Consider the following 15,663-nt stretch of genomic DNA (forward strand, 5'->3'; position numbering starts at 1 on the left):
GACCCATGTACGTTAGAGGGATATTCCAGCCAGATGACCACGACTGTATGCTGATTGCTGAGCGCTTCGCTACAGCTGCTTATGTAGACTACAGGCCTATTGCTCAGGTATGAGGGATGATGTCTTCCCAGGGGAAACTGAAGGGCAGAACTAGAGCTTTACATGCTGTGCTTTAACATGGCCTAGGTAGGAATTATTTTAACCCCCAGGGTGCCTTGGGTGAGCTGGTCTCGTCCAGGCACACCGTTCCTGTATGCCTGGGACGAGACCAGCTCGTCCTGCAACCGGCCCACGGAGCGCTCCCCGTGGGCCTCCCTCCCACACCCCCCAGTCGGGGATGTAAGGGGAATCGCTTCCCTTCCACCCCGAACCCTCCCCTCTGCAATCTGATTAAGTCAGCGCGCTCACAGCGTGCCGACATCATCAGAAGCTGCAGAGGACACGCCATTTGCTTCAAGCGCGAGTGGAGAGAGGACGTGTGTAAGGTGAGTCCTTCTCCTGGGGGGTGGTTGGAGGTGGAAAGCAGACACAAGGCAAAAGGAAAGAGTTTTTCCCTTCCCCCTGTGCCTGTTTTCAATGGATTCCTGCTCCACGATCGCGACGTTCGCGGGCGGGGTCCGTGATCGTGGAGCAAGAATCCCCACTAGGCACCAGGGATTTAGTGTGCAGTTTATTTTGGGGAGCGACCCCTTGGACAAGGGTCACTGCCCGCGGGGCCATAAATAAATCCTGTTTCGGCCCCCCTGGGGGCAGATCGGCCATTTTTTCTGCCGATCTGCCCCCGGGGTGGGGTGCGGGGGGGTTGAAACCCACTAGACAACCAGGGATTTTTTAAATTAAGTATTTGTGCAGCGACCCCTTAGGCAAGTGTCGCTGCCCCGGGGGCAATATTTTTTTATATGTTTCGCCCTCCCCGCTGGGGCAAGATCGGCCATGTTTTTGGCTGATCTCGCCCCCGGGGGGGTCGAAACCCACTAGGCCCCAGAGATTGTGTGGTGTGTGTGTTTTGTGTCTTGGGGGCACCCCTTGGGCAAGGGTCACCCTCCCAAAGGGGGGAAGTTAGTGTTGGGAATTTCTGCCTCCCTTGGGGGCAGATGGGCCCATTTCTTTTAGGCCCATCTGCCCCCAAGGAGGGCAGAAACCACCAACACGCCAGGGATGTTTTTTATTTTTGTTCCCCTTTTTAGTTTTGTGCTTGGGGTGCCCCCTTTTCACCCCTTTGGCAAGGGTCACCCCCTAGAGGGGGCACAGAGCTGTTGGTCATTTCTGCCCCCCTTGGGGGCAGATCAGCCTATTTTTTTTATGCTCATCTGCCCCCCTTGGGGCAGATTCCACTTAGGCACCAGGGATCCTGTGTGTGTGTGTGTTTTGTGTGGGGAGCGGCACCTTTGGCAAGGGTCGCTTCCCAAAGGGGGCACATTACTGATGGCCATTTCTGCCTCCCCCCTTGGGGGCAGATCGGCATATTTTTGTTTTTAGGCCCATCTGCCCCCAAGGGGGCAGAAGGCACTGAGATGTCCGAGATTTGGATTTTTTTGGGGTTCCATAAGTTTTTTGTGTGCTGGGGGTGCCCCCTTTAACAAGGGTCGCCCCCTGAAGGGGACACAGAGCTGTTGGCCATTTCTTTCCCCCCGTATGTCTAATTTTCTTTTTTCTTTTTAGTGGGATATGGGATATCATTGGAGATTGCTGTGTCTGTGTAGAGTAGTTGCTGGTGAGTAGCTTTATCAGGCAAGTGAGTGGTATCGTTTTTTAGTACATAACTCTTTGTGATAAAGCTACAGTTTGTTTATTACTTATTTTAGTGCTGGTTCTTGTTGACAATCAATTTGTTGTTAGAAAGGATCATGGCTAGCCGCAGAGTGACAACTCAGCAGGTTGTTGGCATGCTATTTGAGTCGTCTTCTGACCATGATTATGAGACTGACTCTGCATCTGAGGCAGAGGAGGAAGTGAGAGATTCAGGCAGTGAGTTTTCTGTCCAAGAGGATTCTTCTGATGAGGAAGCCACTCTCAGTGCAGATGAAGGGCCTGTTTTAGAGGAGGACATTGATGGGCCTAGAGTGCAGCAGCCTGGGGCTGAAGGGTTTCCCCATTAGAAGATCTGACACCTGGATTGCCCCAAACATGGAGCAGCCACAGTTACCCGCATTTACTGGTCTCCCAGGGTGTAGAGTCAATACGGAAAACTTTTTGCCTGTCAATTTCTTTCACTTGTTTATTGACGATGTATTTTTGGAAGAGATTGTTGAGAAGATTAATTTGTATGCGGAGCAATATTTGAGGGACAACGCTGCCAGACTTAGGCCTAGAGCTGCTCAGTGGGTTCTCACATATCTGGAAGAGATGAAAACGTTTTTGGGTTTGACTTTTTTGATGGGGTTGATAAGTAAGCCATCACTGGCTTCTTATTGGTCTACTAGTCCCTTGATGGCAATGGCTATATTTCCTGCAACTATGACTCGTATTCACTATTTGCTTTTCCTTTGTATGCTGCATTTTGTAGACAATGCTTTAGCCTTGCCACGACATCACCCTGATTGTGACCGTCTTTTTAAGATTAGGCCTGTCCTTGATCATTTTGTAGATCGGTTTTCAGAGGTCTATGTTCCAGGCAAAGAGATAAGTGTGGACGAGCCTTTGGTCCTGTTCAAGGGGCGTTTAGTTTTTAAGCAGTACATTCCTAGTAAGAGGGCACGGTATGGAATTAAATTGTATATGCTGTCAGAAAGTAGTACAGGATACGTGTATAATTTCCAGGTCTACACTGGTAGGGATTCCAGTATTGACCCCCATGGTTGTCTGCCCACTTTTGGAGTTAGCGAGAAAATTGTGTGAGAACTTGGTAGACGACTGTTTAACAAAGGTCACCATTTGTACGTAGATAATTTCTACACTGGAGTGCAGTTGTTCAAGGAGTTGTTTAGAGAGGTTCTAACCGGAAAGGCTATCCAAGGTAGTTTGTCTGTAAAAAACTTGAGAGGGGACAGTGCAGTGCCTTGCGGAATAATGAGCTGCTAGCTCTGAAATTTTCAGACAGGAGGGGTGTGTACATGCTATCTACCATCCATGATGAGAGTACTTCCCCTGTGACTGTTTGGGGTCAGGTTGCCGAAGTGTGCAATCTTGCGTGCATTTTGGACTACAATAGGCACATGAGTGGTGTTGATAGAGTAGATCAGAGGTTGGAACCTTACACTGCTCTTCGTGAGTCTTACGTGTGGTATAAAAAGTTGGGCCTACATTTATTTCATTTGGCAACTTTTAATGCTTTTATTGTGTTCAAGGATTGTTAACCTGAGTCAAGGATGAAATTTGTTACATTTCAGGAGTCAGTGATAGAGAGCCTTATTGTGGTGGAACAGGCAAGAGTCCCTAGAGTAGCAGTGGTGGAGGATGTGGCTAGATTGAAAGATCGCAACTTTCCAGATCACATCCCTCCCACTCCCAAAAAAGACTTGCCCACTAAATAATGTAGAGTATATGCCCGAAGAGGTATCCAGAGGGAGAGCCGGATGTACTGCCCTGATTGCCCTTCAAAGCCTGGGCTGTGTGTGGCTGGCTGTTTCAGGAGATACCACACCAAAAAAGGTTTTGGGGAAATACCGTGAGCGTAAACTGCCTATTTTATATTTTCATATGTTCAGTTTCACGGTTGACATTATTGTCATGTATTTAGTTAGAGCTTTTGTGTTTGTAGTTTTGTACTTATTTTATAATTAGTTAGTGGTTTCTTTGTTGTTTATAAACAAAAAGACAGTGATTGCGGTGTGTGTGGGATGGCGCTTGGCTGGCGGTGTGCGTGTTTTGCCGCTTGGCTGGCAGTGTGCGTGTGGTGGCGCTTGGTTGGCGGTGTGTGTGGAGTGGCGCTTGGCTGGCGGTGTACGTGGAGTGGCACTTGGCTGCCGATGTGCGTGGAGTGGCGTTTGGCTGGCAGTGTGTGTGGAGTGGCGTTTGGCTGGCAGTGTGTGTGGAGTGGCGCTTGGCTGGCGGTGCCACACACTCACATCAGCTAGTGTGATTGCTGTATCAGGCATGTGGGCGTATGTAAGTGATGGGCCCTTGAGTGGCGCTGTCTGTCGATGTGACTGTTGTAATGTGCTGGGCCCGTGGCTGGCGGTGTGACTTGTCTTGTGCATGTCATGTATGACAGGTGTGTGAATGGACTATAAAACGGTTGGTGCCTTGACGCGGCTTTACAGCTCATAAGCTGTGAGTCATTGGTTCAGTTTTTGGGCATTTCAGTTATTAACAGTGCATTTCACTTTTGTGAAATCTCTTGTTAATAAAATTTGATCTACTGAACCATCACTCACCCTCGTGCCAAATCTAAACAGTATGTGTGGTAAAAATGACAGAACCTGCTCTGCTGTAATCAGGCGTCGCAGCACACTTGTGATACGCAAGGTGTCTCAGGTGGGACCCCGATAATGAAGCATGCCACCAACTTGGTTGGTGGGTGGAGGGTCTTTTTCACATAACCTAAGTGCATTTCTTTTCACAATTTTTGTGTTTGGCACATCACAGATGTACGTTGACACATCAAAATGATACATTGAAATAAATATACCAGAGCACATCAAAATGTAGTCCAAACAGAAATTGGCAGAGTCCATCAAGAAATTCTTCTTCTTCCAACGAATAATCTTTATTTCTGGTGAGAAATGAAAATACACAAAACAGCCAACACGTGTTTCGTCCAAAGGACTTTTTCAAGGTGAATAGTACTGTATGAGGATGAAATCATATGCAAAGTCCAGCGAAGAGAAAGTGGCGTTTACAAGTAGAAATGAACCAGCAAATCACTGTAACGTGGTTTCACGAGAAGAGTCTCAGGGCATCAATATATTAGAAACATGATCAAATGTAGAAGGCCATGATAAGCCCGTAAAGAGCGTAGTGAATGCAAGTGGGTCTGGATACTCCGAAAGTTTATCCGCGTATATCAAAATGATATATTACAAAAGTACCTGTGTGGGAGGGGGCACATATGTTTTGGTCCTGGGTGCGGCCTTCATCTAGGGAAACCTACCAAACGCAGACATTTTTTTAAACTAGACACCCCAAGGAGTCCAGGGAGGTGTGACTTGCATGGATCCCCCAACATTTTCTTACCCAGACTCCTCTGCAAACCTCAAAATGTGCTTAAAAAAACATATTTTCCTGACTTTTCTTTGTAGGATCACCACTCGGGCACACAATTCCTACTCCCCAGCGTTCCCCTCAGTCTCCCAAGTAAAATGACACCTCACTTGTGTGGGTCCCCAAAGCTGAGTCAGCCTAAAGATGTATAAAAGAAAAATATGTGCTTATCAACACGCTGTGCTATCCCCTCAATCTCTACAGGTTTTTGGCCTTTTTCTGTTGCAGGCACCTGGCCCACCCACACAAGTGAGGTATCATTTTTATCGGTAGACTTGGGGGAACACTGGCTGGAAGGAAGTTCGTGGCTCCTCTCAGGTTCCAGAAGTTTCTGTCACCGAAATGTGAAGAAAAAGTGTTTTTTTTAGCCACATTTTGACGTTTGCAATGGATTCTGGGTAAGAAAACACTGAGGAATAAACGCAAGTCACACCTCGCTGGACTCCCCCGGGTGTCTAGTTTCTAGAAATGTTTGGGTTTTTAGGTTTCCCTTTATGGCTACTGAGCCCAGGACCAAAAACGCAGGTGAACCCCCCCCCCAAAAAACACAGGTCTTTTTTGATCATTTTTTTGTGTCCACGTTGTGTTTTGGGGCATTTCCTGTCGCGGGCACTCGTCCTACCAACACAAGTGAGGTATCATTTTTATCAGGAAATTTGGGGAAATGCTGGGTGGAAGGAAATTTGTGGGTCCTCTCAGATTCCAGAACTTTCTGTCACCGAAATGTGAGGAAAAAGTGTTTTTGTAGCCAAAGTTTGAGGTTTGCAAAGGATTCTGGGTAACAGAACCTGGTGAGAGCCCCACAAGTCACCCCATCTTGGATTCCCTTAGGTGTCTAGTTTTAAAAAATGCACAGGTTTGGTATGTTTCCCTAGGAGCCGGCTGAGCTAGAGGCCAAAATCCACAGGTAGGCACTTTGCAAAAAACACCTGTTTTCTTTGGGAAAATGTGATGTGTCCACGTTGTGTTTTGGGGCATTTCCTGTCGCGGGCACTAGACCTACCCACACAAGTGAGGTATAATTTTTATTGGGACACTTGGGGGAACGCTGGGTGGAAGGAAATTTTTGGCTCCTCTCAGATTCCAGAACTTTCTGTCACCGAAATGTGAGGAAAAAGTGTTTTGTAGCCACATTTTGAAGTTTGCAAAGGATTCTGGGTAACAGAACCTGGTGAGAGCCCCACAAGTCACTCCATCTTAGATTTCCCTAGGTGTCTAGTTTTAAAAAATGTACAGGTTTGGTAGGTTTCCCTTGGTGCCGGCTGAGCTAGAGGCGAAAATCCACAGCTAGGCACTTTGCAAATAACAGCTCTGTTTTCTTTGTGAAAATGTGATGTGTCCACGTTGTGTTTTGGGGCATTTCCTGTTGTAGGCACTAGGCCTACCCACACAAGTGAGGTATCATTTTTATCGGGAGGCTTGGGGGAACGCTGGGTGGATGGAAATTTGTGGCTCCTCTCAGATTCCAGAACTTTCTGTCACCAAAATGTGAGGAAAAAGTGTTTTTTTTTGCCAGATTTTGAGGTTTGCCAAGGATTCTGGGTAACAGAACCTGGTGAGAGCCCCACAAGTCACCTCATCTTGGATTCCTCTAGGTGTCTAGTTTTCATAAATGCACAGGTTGGGTAGGTTTCCCTAGGTGCCGCCTGAGCTAGAGGCCAAAATCTACAGGTAGGCACTTTGCAAAGAACAGCTCTGTTTTTTTGGGGAAAATGTGATGTGTCCACGTTGTGTTTTGGGGCATTTCCTGTTGCAGGCGCTAGGCCTACAGACACAAGTGAGGTACCATTTTTATCGGGACCCTTGGAGAAACAGAATAGCAAAACAAATGTTATTGCCCCTATGTTATTTCTCCACATTTCTTCCTTCCAAATGTAAGACAGCGTGTAAAAAAGACATCTATTTGAGAAATGCCCTGTAATTCACATGCTAGTATGGGCATCCCAGACTTCAGAGATGTGCAAATAACCACTGCTTCCCAACACCTTATCTTGTGCTCATTTTGGAAATACGAAGGTTTTCTTGATACCTATTTTTCACGTCTTATTTTTCAGCAAATTAATTGTTGTATACCCGGTATGGCTGAAAACCCACTGCAAGGTGCAGCTCATTTATTGGCTCTGGATACCTAGGGTTCTTGATGAACCTACAAGCCCTTTTTATCCCCACAACCAGAAGAGTCCAGCAGGCGTAACGGTATATTGCTTTAAAAAATCTGACATTGCAGGAAAAAGTTACAGAGTAAAACGTAGAGAAAAATGGCAGTTTTTTTCACCTCAATTTCATTTTTGTTTTTATTTCAGCTGTTATTTTCTGTAGGAAACCCTTGTAGGATCTACACAAATTACCCATTGCTGCATTCAGAATTCTGTCTACTTTTCAGAAATGTTTAGGTTTCTGGGATCCAGCATTGGTTTCACACCCATTTCTGTCAATAACTGGAAGGAGGCTGAAAGCACAAATTTTTTTAAAAATGAGGCATGTCCCAGTAAAATGCCAACATTGTGTTGAAAAATTGGGTTTTGTCATTCAAGTCTGCCTGTTCCTGAAAGCTGGGAAGCTGGTAATTTTAGCACCGCAAAACCTTTGTTGATGCCATTTTTTGGGGAAAAAAACACAAACCTTCTTCCGCAACCCTTTTTTCCCATTTTTATTTGTAAAAAAGCATAATTTTCGCTGAATTTTGGCTAATTTCTTGGTCTCCTTCAGGGGAACCCACAAACTCTGGGTACCTCTAGAATTCCAAGGATGTTGGAAAAAAAGGACGCAAATTTGGTGTGGGTAGCTTAGGTGAGCAAAAAGTTATGAGGGTCTAAGTGCGAACTGCCCCAAATAGCCAAAAAAAAGCCTGGCACCTGAGGGGGAAAAGGCCTGGCAGCGAAGGGGTTAATGATTCTAGTGACAATATGGTAGCGTCATTTTTATGCTTTACTCTCCTTGTCACAATTTTAATCCTGTCATGCTTCATCATCCTAGTTATTGCAGTACATACTTTATCTCTAAGATGCAGTTGCTTCAATAAAACCTCATTAATATTCTGCCTCTGATTGTCTTTGTTTATGTGAGACTAATGTAACTGAGAGAAATGGATGTGGTCTGAGTGACCACGATTTCCCTGTGGAATCAATAGTCTCATGCACTCGGCTGCCCAATCATCCATGCTCTTGGGTGGAGATGAGGCACTGCTAGTTAGCCGGAGCAAAACCCGGATTAGACCAACAGGTGTCACCTGGAGTGGGTTCAGCCCAGTCCCCCACAGTGCAAATGATTCTGCCTTCCAAATCCAATAGTCTCATTAAGATAATGAGAGCATACCTGACATGGCGCCGCCAACGTTTGGTCAGGCTTTAATTTTCGGGTCCTCCTGAGTATCTCTGTCTCACTACATGCAAAGACAGCTCAGTACTATATACTAAGACATTCGTGATATTGAGGATTTTCCTCCTCAGCTAAGTAGGGAGTACCTAACTAATGCTGTAGGTTGTTCAAGCTTGAACCCTAAAAGGATCATTCCCATTTGGTGTGTTTATCTCTGAACAAAATTCAACATTTATTATGGCGAACCCTCAACAGGAGCAATAGCAGTTAATATGCGACCACCCCTTACTGCACATTTGTTGGCACATGGCCTAACGGCCCAGGGGGGTCCAGTCACATTTGTTGTTGAGGCTCATCAAGCCTATAAAACAGATTTTTTTTATTCTTGGGTCACATTTCCAGCAGCTGATGGGAACACAAACACATATCATCATTACACACCTGCAAACTCACCTGTAAAAATCAGAGCATATGCATATCCAGAAATACCCCAATCTTATCAAGAACATAATAATTGGCTTGATGGCGCCCTACCCCATACAATTCTACATGTGAGGTTAGGTCCTCTAAGTAATGATGGTCCTACCTGGCCTTCATTGGCCACATATACACCTCACCCTGCTGCAGCGAACTTAACAGTAGCTGAAGTCTGTCGCTTATATGTTGAGCTTACGGCAATATACAGACGATTAGTGCAGTTTGTAATGCAAACATTAAATACAAACCCAGCTCCGGCGCAACCACATGCAGTAACGCCAGGCATTAATCCAGCAACTGTACATTAAATCATGGGTACAGTACCCGCCAAATGAGAAGAGATTCCGTTTTGGTTAGCTCACAAAATAAATGCACTGGAAATAGTATTTTCCCATACGGGACCTCACAATAAGCATAGAATATTAACTATGTGCTTGCCATCTGGGATGGTTCCCACAGTAGATAACTGCAGTAGTTGGGGCACGGTATTTGCCATGCTCTATGCTACCGCACACGGTACACTGACACTTGCCAACTTACCAGAAGTCTTAAAACAAACTCCAGATAAATACAGGGCTGCCCCGGCCCTAGATTTGGGGATGCAACTAATGGGCAATTTTGCCACAGTACGCTCAATTATATTAAGTAACCTTAAAGGGGAAGCAGTTGCACTAGCGTTGCACATGCAGCTCTGGAACGTTCTTCCACAAGACCAAGAACGTGAGCTGCCAAAGATTATCGCGGAGACCTGCTCTAGCATTGGTCTGGGGGCCAGACCCACAAACCACAACTTCAGGGTATTTCTAATAAAGATCCTACCAAGCAGGCTCCTGAGGGTACTATGAAACGCTGGGATAAAAAACAACAAACACCTAAAAAAGAAAGGGGAGAATCTCCACTTACAGCGACCCCACAGAATAGATATAATCTCAGAAATAGAGATAATATAAAAACCCCTGACAGATATCAATATACTGATACACGCTAATCTCGCTCCTTTCAGGACTCACCGGAAAAACACAATGAGAGAGGTTGGCAGTCAGAGCGAAGAACTGAGTACGTGAAACTGAGACAGGAATCACAACGCTCAACAGAAGTTTCTGTTAAAATAGAAGAGAAACTTCCCCCGACAAAACCCCAATTTAAAAGGAAAAAAGGGGCAGCAGTTGCAGTTCGTCATGCCACTCATGAAGAGGGCTTTATTGAATAACAAGAAGTGGGCATTAGCGCTATTAGACGGTGCGGCAGAGGTCACAATAGGTCACCAGAATCTTCAAGAGCATCTGGAGGAAAAAGTAACTGATGACTTCTTACAAGTTGAAACTGCAGACATGCGTGTCTCCATGCCTGACATGGTGTACAAAGTAACGTTACAATTAGAAGGAGACATTGAACGCACAATTGACGCAATCTTTTGGGACCGCTTCGTAAATATATATTATATTCTACTGGCCGAAAGGGACTGCCCACCTGAATTTGTCCGTACAATTCCCATTGTCTTGGTACTATACCAAGGGTAGGTCGCTCCCCCTGCCGCTGCAGCTCCTCCAGCTCCTCCAGGTTCCTGAGTTCCTGAGACCCACCTCACAGTAAGTACCCCCCACCTCCCAGCCCCTCGCCCTCCCCCGCGCTACTCACCCTCTCTCCTGCTCCTGCTTCTTTTCCTCCTCTCTGTCTCTTCCTCCTCGCTCCTCCTCTGCAATCTTCTTCTGTGTTCTTCTGTTCTTCTGTGTTCTTCTCTTCTGTTCTTCTGTGTTCTTCGGTTCTTCTGTGTTCTTCTCTTCTGTTCTTCTGTGTTCTTCAGTTCTTCTGTGTTCTTCTCTTCTGTTCTTCTGTGTTCTTCCGGTCTTCTGTGTTCTTCTCTTCTGTTCTTCTGTGTTCTTCGGTTCTTCTGTGTTCTTCTCTTCTGTTCTTCTGTGTTCTTCTGGTCTTCTGTGTTCTTCTCTTCTGTTCTTCTGTGTTCTTCGGTTCTTCTGTGCTCTTCTCTTCTGTTCTTCTGTGTTCTTCGGTTCTTCTGTGTTCTTCTCTTCTGTTCTTCTGTGTTCTTCGGTTCTTCTGTGTTCTTCTCTTCTGTTCTTCTGTGTTCTTCCGGTCTTCTGTGTTCTTCTCTTCTGTTCTTCTGTGTTCTTTCGGTCTTCTGTTCTTCTGTTCTTCTGGTCTTCTGTTCTTCTGTTCTTCTGTCTTCTGTCTTCTGTCTTCTATCTTCTGCCTTCGGCTCTTCTGCCTCCTCCGTCTTCTTCTCCCCGCGCCTGCCCTCCTGCTCCTGCCTCATCCCCCTCCCTCACTCGCCTCCCCACCTCTCTATCACCCCTATCTAACCCGTTCGCTATCTACCTCCCTCACTCCTCCTATCTACCTATCTCTCTATCTATCTATTTCTCTATCTATTGATTTCTCTATCTATCTATTTTCTCTATCTCTCCCCCTTCCCGCCACCCCCTCTATCACCTATCTTCCTATCCTCTCGCTCTACCTCTCACCCTCACCCACCTCTACAACCCCCCCTCCCCTATCTTCACAACCCTACTTCTATCTTTCTCCCTAATCTCCTAAACCTCCTAACACTCACCCCCCTCCACCCTTAAACCCCCCTCCCCCAGCTCTTCTCACTCTACCTGTCCCCCCCTCGCGCTTTCCCGCCGCGACCTCCTGCACGCCCCCGCCCCCCAGCTCCCATTCGCCCCCAGCTGACCCCTCCCCCCCACCTCATATGGCGGCCGCTGCGCGATTGCGCAGCAGGCACGCCGCTGGGGCGCCGGAGGCGCGCCAGAGGCAAGCCCGTCTGCGCCTGTCCGCGTCTGGCCCGCGCCCAGCGCCACGACCCCTGGTCCCCAGCTCCCCCAAGCCCCGCTGATCCGCTACGACCCCACCTCCCTCCACGCCCTCAACCCAGGACGCTCCAACACCTGCTTCCAAGCTCACCCCAAACGCACCCATGGACCCTTCGCCTGCAACTCCTGCAAACGCATCTTCCACCACGCAACTACCACGACCACAAGCCCACGCGCCATCAACCACCTCAAGTGCATCCTGGTCAACGCTCGTTCCGTCCACAAGCACGCCGTTGAACTCTGGGACCTCCTGGACTCCACAGCCCCGGACGTCGCCTTCATCACGGAGACCTGGATGAACGCCTCCTCTGCTCCAGACATCGCCACCGCCATCCCCGAAGGCTACAAGATCTCCAGAAAAGACCGCACCAACCAAGTAGGAGGAGGTATCGCCATCGTCTTCAAAGACTCCATCAGCGTCACCACCTCCACCGAAGACACCCCTCTTGCTGCTGAACACCTGCATTTTCAGATTCGCACCGACCTGAGGACCACCCTCAGAGGATCCCTCGTCTACCGTCCTCCAGGACCTCGCGCCTCTTTCAGCGACGCCATCGCCGACTTCATCTCCCCGCACGCCCTCGCCTCACCGGACTACATCCTCCTAGGCGACCTCAACTTCCATCTGGAACAAAACAACGACCCCAACACCACCACCCTGGTCGACAACCTCGCCAACCTCGGCCTCAAACAACTGGTGAACACCGCCACCCACATCGCCGGACACACGCTCGACCCTATCTTCTCCGCCAGCAAACACGTCTTCTTCAGCCACACCTCCGCCCTACACTGGACCGACCACAGCTGCGTCCACTTCACATTCCGATGCGAGAACCGCCACCTCCGCACTCAACCCATCCCTCGTCGACAGTGGAACAAGATCCCTGAAGAGCAACTCTTCTCCGCTCTCGCTGCCAACCAACCCACCCTCACCACCGACCCCAACGACGCAGCCCTCAACCTCACAAACTGGATCTCCAACTGCGCTGACAACCTTGCTCCCCTCAAACGCACGCATCGACAGACCAACACCAAAAAACCTCTCTGGTTCTCTGACACCCTCAAAGAATCAAAGAAAACTTGTCGCGCCCTTGAGAAGGCCTGGCGCAAGGACCACACCGCTGACAACATGACCGCCCTCAAGAACGCGACCCGCGAACACCACCACCTGATCCGCGCTGCCAAAAGGAACTTTTTCACCGACAGACTGGACAAAAACAGCCACAACAGCAGAGAACTCTTCAGCATCGTCAAGGAGTTCTCCAACCCCAGCGCCAACGCCAACGCCGTCACGCCCTCACAGGATTTGTGCGAATCCCTCGCCACTTTCTTCCATCGCAAGATCAGCGACCTCCACGACAGCTTCGGACACCAGACCCAACCAAACACCACCGAACCCGCATCCCCGGCCATCAGCCTCAACAACTGGACCCACATCAACACGGAAGAAACCAAATCCATCATGAACTCTATCCACTCCGGCACCCCTTCGGACCCCTGCCCGCACTTCATCTTTAACAAAGCCGACGACATCATCGCCCCGCACCTCCAGACCGTCATCAACTCTTCTTTTTCTTCTGCTACCTTCCCCGAATGCTGGAAACACGCTGAAGTCAACGCCCTACTAAAGAAACCTACGGCTGACCCGAGCGACCTGAAAAACTTCCGCCCCATCTCTCTTCTGCCTTTCCCAGCCAAGGTAATAGAAAAGACCGTCAACAAACAGCTGACCACCTTCCTGGAAGACAACAACCTGCTTGACCCTTCACAAACCGGATTCCGAACCAACCATAGCACAGAAACCGCCCTCATCTCAGTCACAGACGACATCAGAACCCTGATGGACAACGGTGAAACAGTCGCCCTCATTCTCCTCGACCTCTCGGCTGCCTTTGACACCGTCTGTCACCGCACCCTAATCACCCGCCTCCGCTCCACTGGGATCCAAGGCCAGGCCCTGGACTGGATCGCCTCCTTCCTCGCAAACCGTTCCCAAAGAGATTACCTCCCTCCGTTTCGCTCAGAACCCACCGAGATCATCTGCGGCGTACCTCAAGGCTCATCGCTCAGCCCGACACTCTTCAATGTCTACATGAGCCCCCTCGCCAACATCGTACGCAAGCACGACATCATCATCACCTCTTATGCTGACGACACCCAACTTATACTCTCCCTCACCAAGGACCCCGCCAGCGCCAAAACCAACCTACAAGAGGGTATGAAGGACGTCACAGATTGGATGAGGCTCAGCCACCTAAAGCTGAACTCTGAAAAAACAGAAGTCCTCATCCTCGGCAACACCCCGTCCGCCTGGGACGACTCCTGGTGGCCCACGGCCCTTGGCACCGCACCGACCCCCACAGACCACGCCCGCAACCTCGACTTCATCTTGGACCCTCTTCTCACCATGACCAAGCAAGTCAACGCCGTGTCCTCCGCCTGCTTCCTCACCCTCCGCATGCTCCGCAAGATCTTCCGCTGGATCCCCGCCGACACCAGAAAAACCGTGACCCACGCCCTCGTCACGAGCCGCCTGGACTACAGCAACACCCTCTACGCCGGGACCACAGCCAAACTCCAAAATCGCCTGCAACGCATTCAAAACGCCTCGGCCCGCCTCATCCTCGACGTACCCCGCAACAGCCACATCTCTGCACACCTGAGACACCTGCATTGGCTCCCAGTCAGCAAAAGGATCACCTTCCGACTTCTCACCCACGCACACAAAGCCCTCCACAACAAGGGACCGGAATACCTCAACAGACGCCTCAGCTTCTACATCCCCACCCGCCTCCTCCGCTCCTCTGGCCTCGCACTCGCTGCCGTCCCTCGCATCCGCCGCTCCACGGCGGGTGGGAGATCTTTCTCCTTCCTGGCGGCCAAGACCTGGAACTCCCTCCCCACCAGCCTCAGGACCACCCAGGACCACTCCGCTTTCCGGAGACTCCTAAAGACCTGGCTGTTCGAGCAGCGATAACCCCCCCTTTTCCCCTAGCGCCATGAGACCCGCACGGGTGAGTAGCGCGCTTTATAAATGTTAATGATTTGATTTTGATTTGATGGAGAAGATGTTATGAAGCCTTCTTTCTCGCCTCTCGTTCCAGATGAGTTTGCAGAATCCTACGCCATTGATTGGGCATTGGCGCAGGCAACCGCGTTATATCGCAACCATGTAGGGTGGGATAAAGATTCCCACTATCATGTAATTCCTATTAACAATCAACCCCAACCTCAACCACAGTATTCAATAAAACATGATGCGAAAGCACCTGTGAGGGAAACCCTCACACAACTGGAGTACCAGGGTGTAATCAAACGCTGTGTCTTACCAATGAATAAGCCCTTATTCCCAGTAGCTAAACTGGACCATTCATACAGAATAGTCTTAGTCTTTAACACACATACACGCACATACATTTTACAAAACTCACATAGCACAGCACTCATGAACAACATAGTGTGCAAAAAATACAAAACAACACTGGATATTTCCAATGGATTCTTCTGCCAAAATATAGCACTTGAGAGTAGAGACCTAACAAGTTTCACCACACTAGACTCCCAGAAAAAAATATTTTGTTTACCCCAGGGGTACAAGAACAGTCCAGGACTGTTTGCGGCTCTTGTGACTTCAATACTGCACAACGTTGACCCTGAAGCATTGTCCTATATAGATTATATTAATCTCACGGATGATGAATTATTGCAACATCTAAAATGGGTAGCCCGCATTGTTGTGGGATTTGCCGAATTTGGCTATAAATTAAATACTAAAAAAAAAAAAATAGCCTTCCTTAGCGACCTGTTTTTGGGAAACAAGCTATCAAGTGAAGGAAAGAGCCTAGCACCACAATTCTTGGAAAAATATGCGCAGTTACAACCTCCAAATACAATT

The sequence above is a fragment of the Pleurodeles waltl genome, chromosome 8 (genome assembly GCF_031143425.1).
Source record: "Pleurodeles waltl isolate 20211129_DDA chromosome 8, aPleWal1.hap1.20221129, whole genome shotgun sequence".
Lineage (NCBI taxonomy): Eukaryota > Metazoa > Chordata > Amphibia > Caudata > Salamandridae > Pleurodeles > Pleurodeles waltl.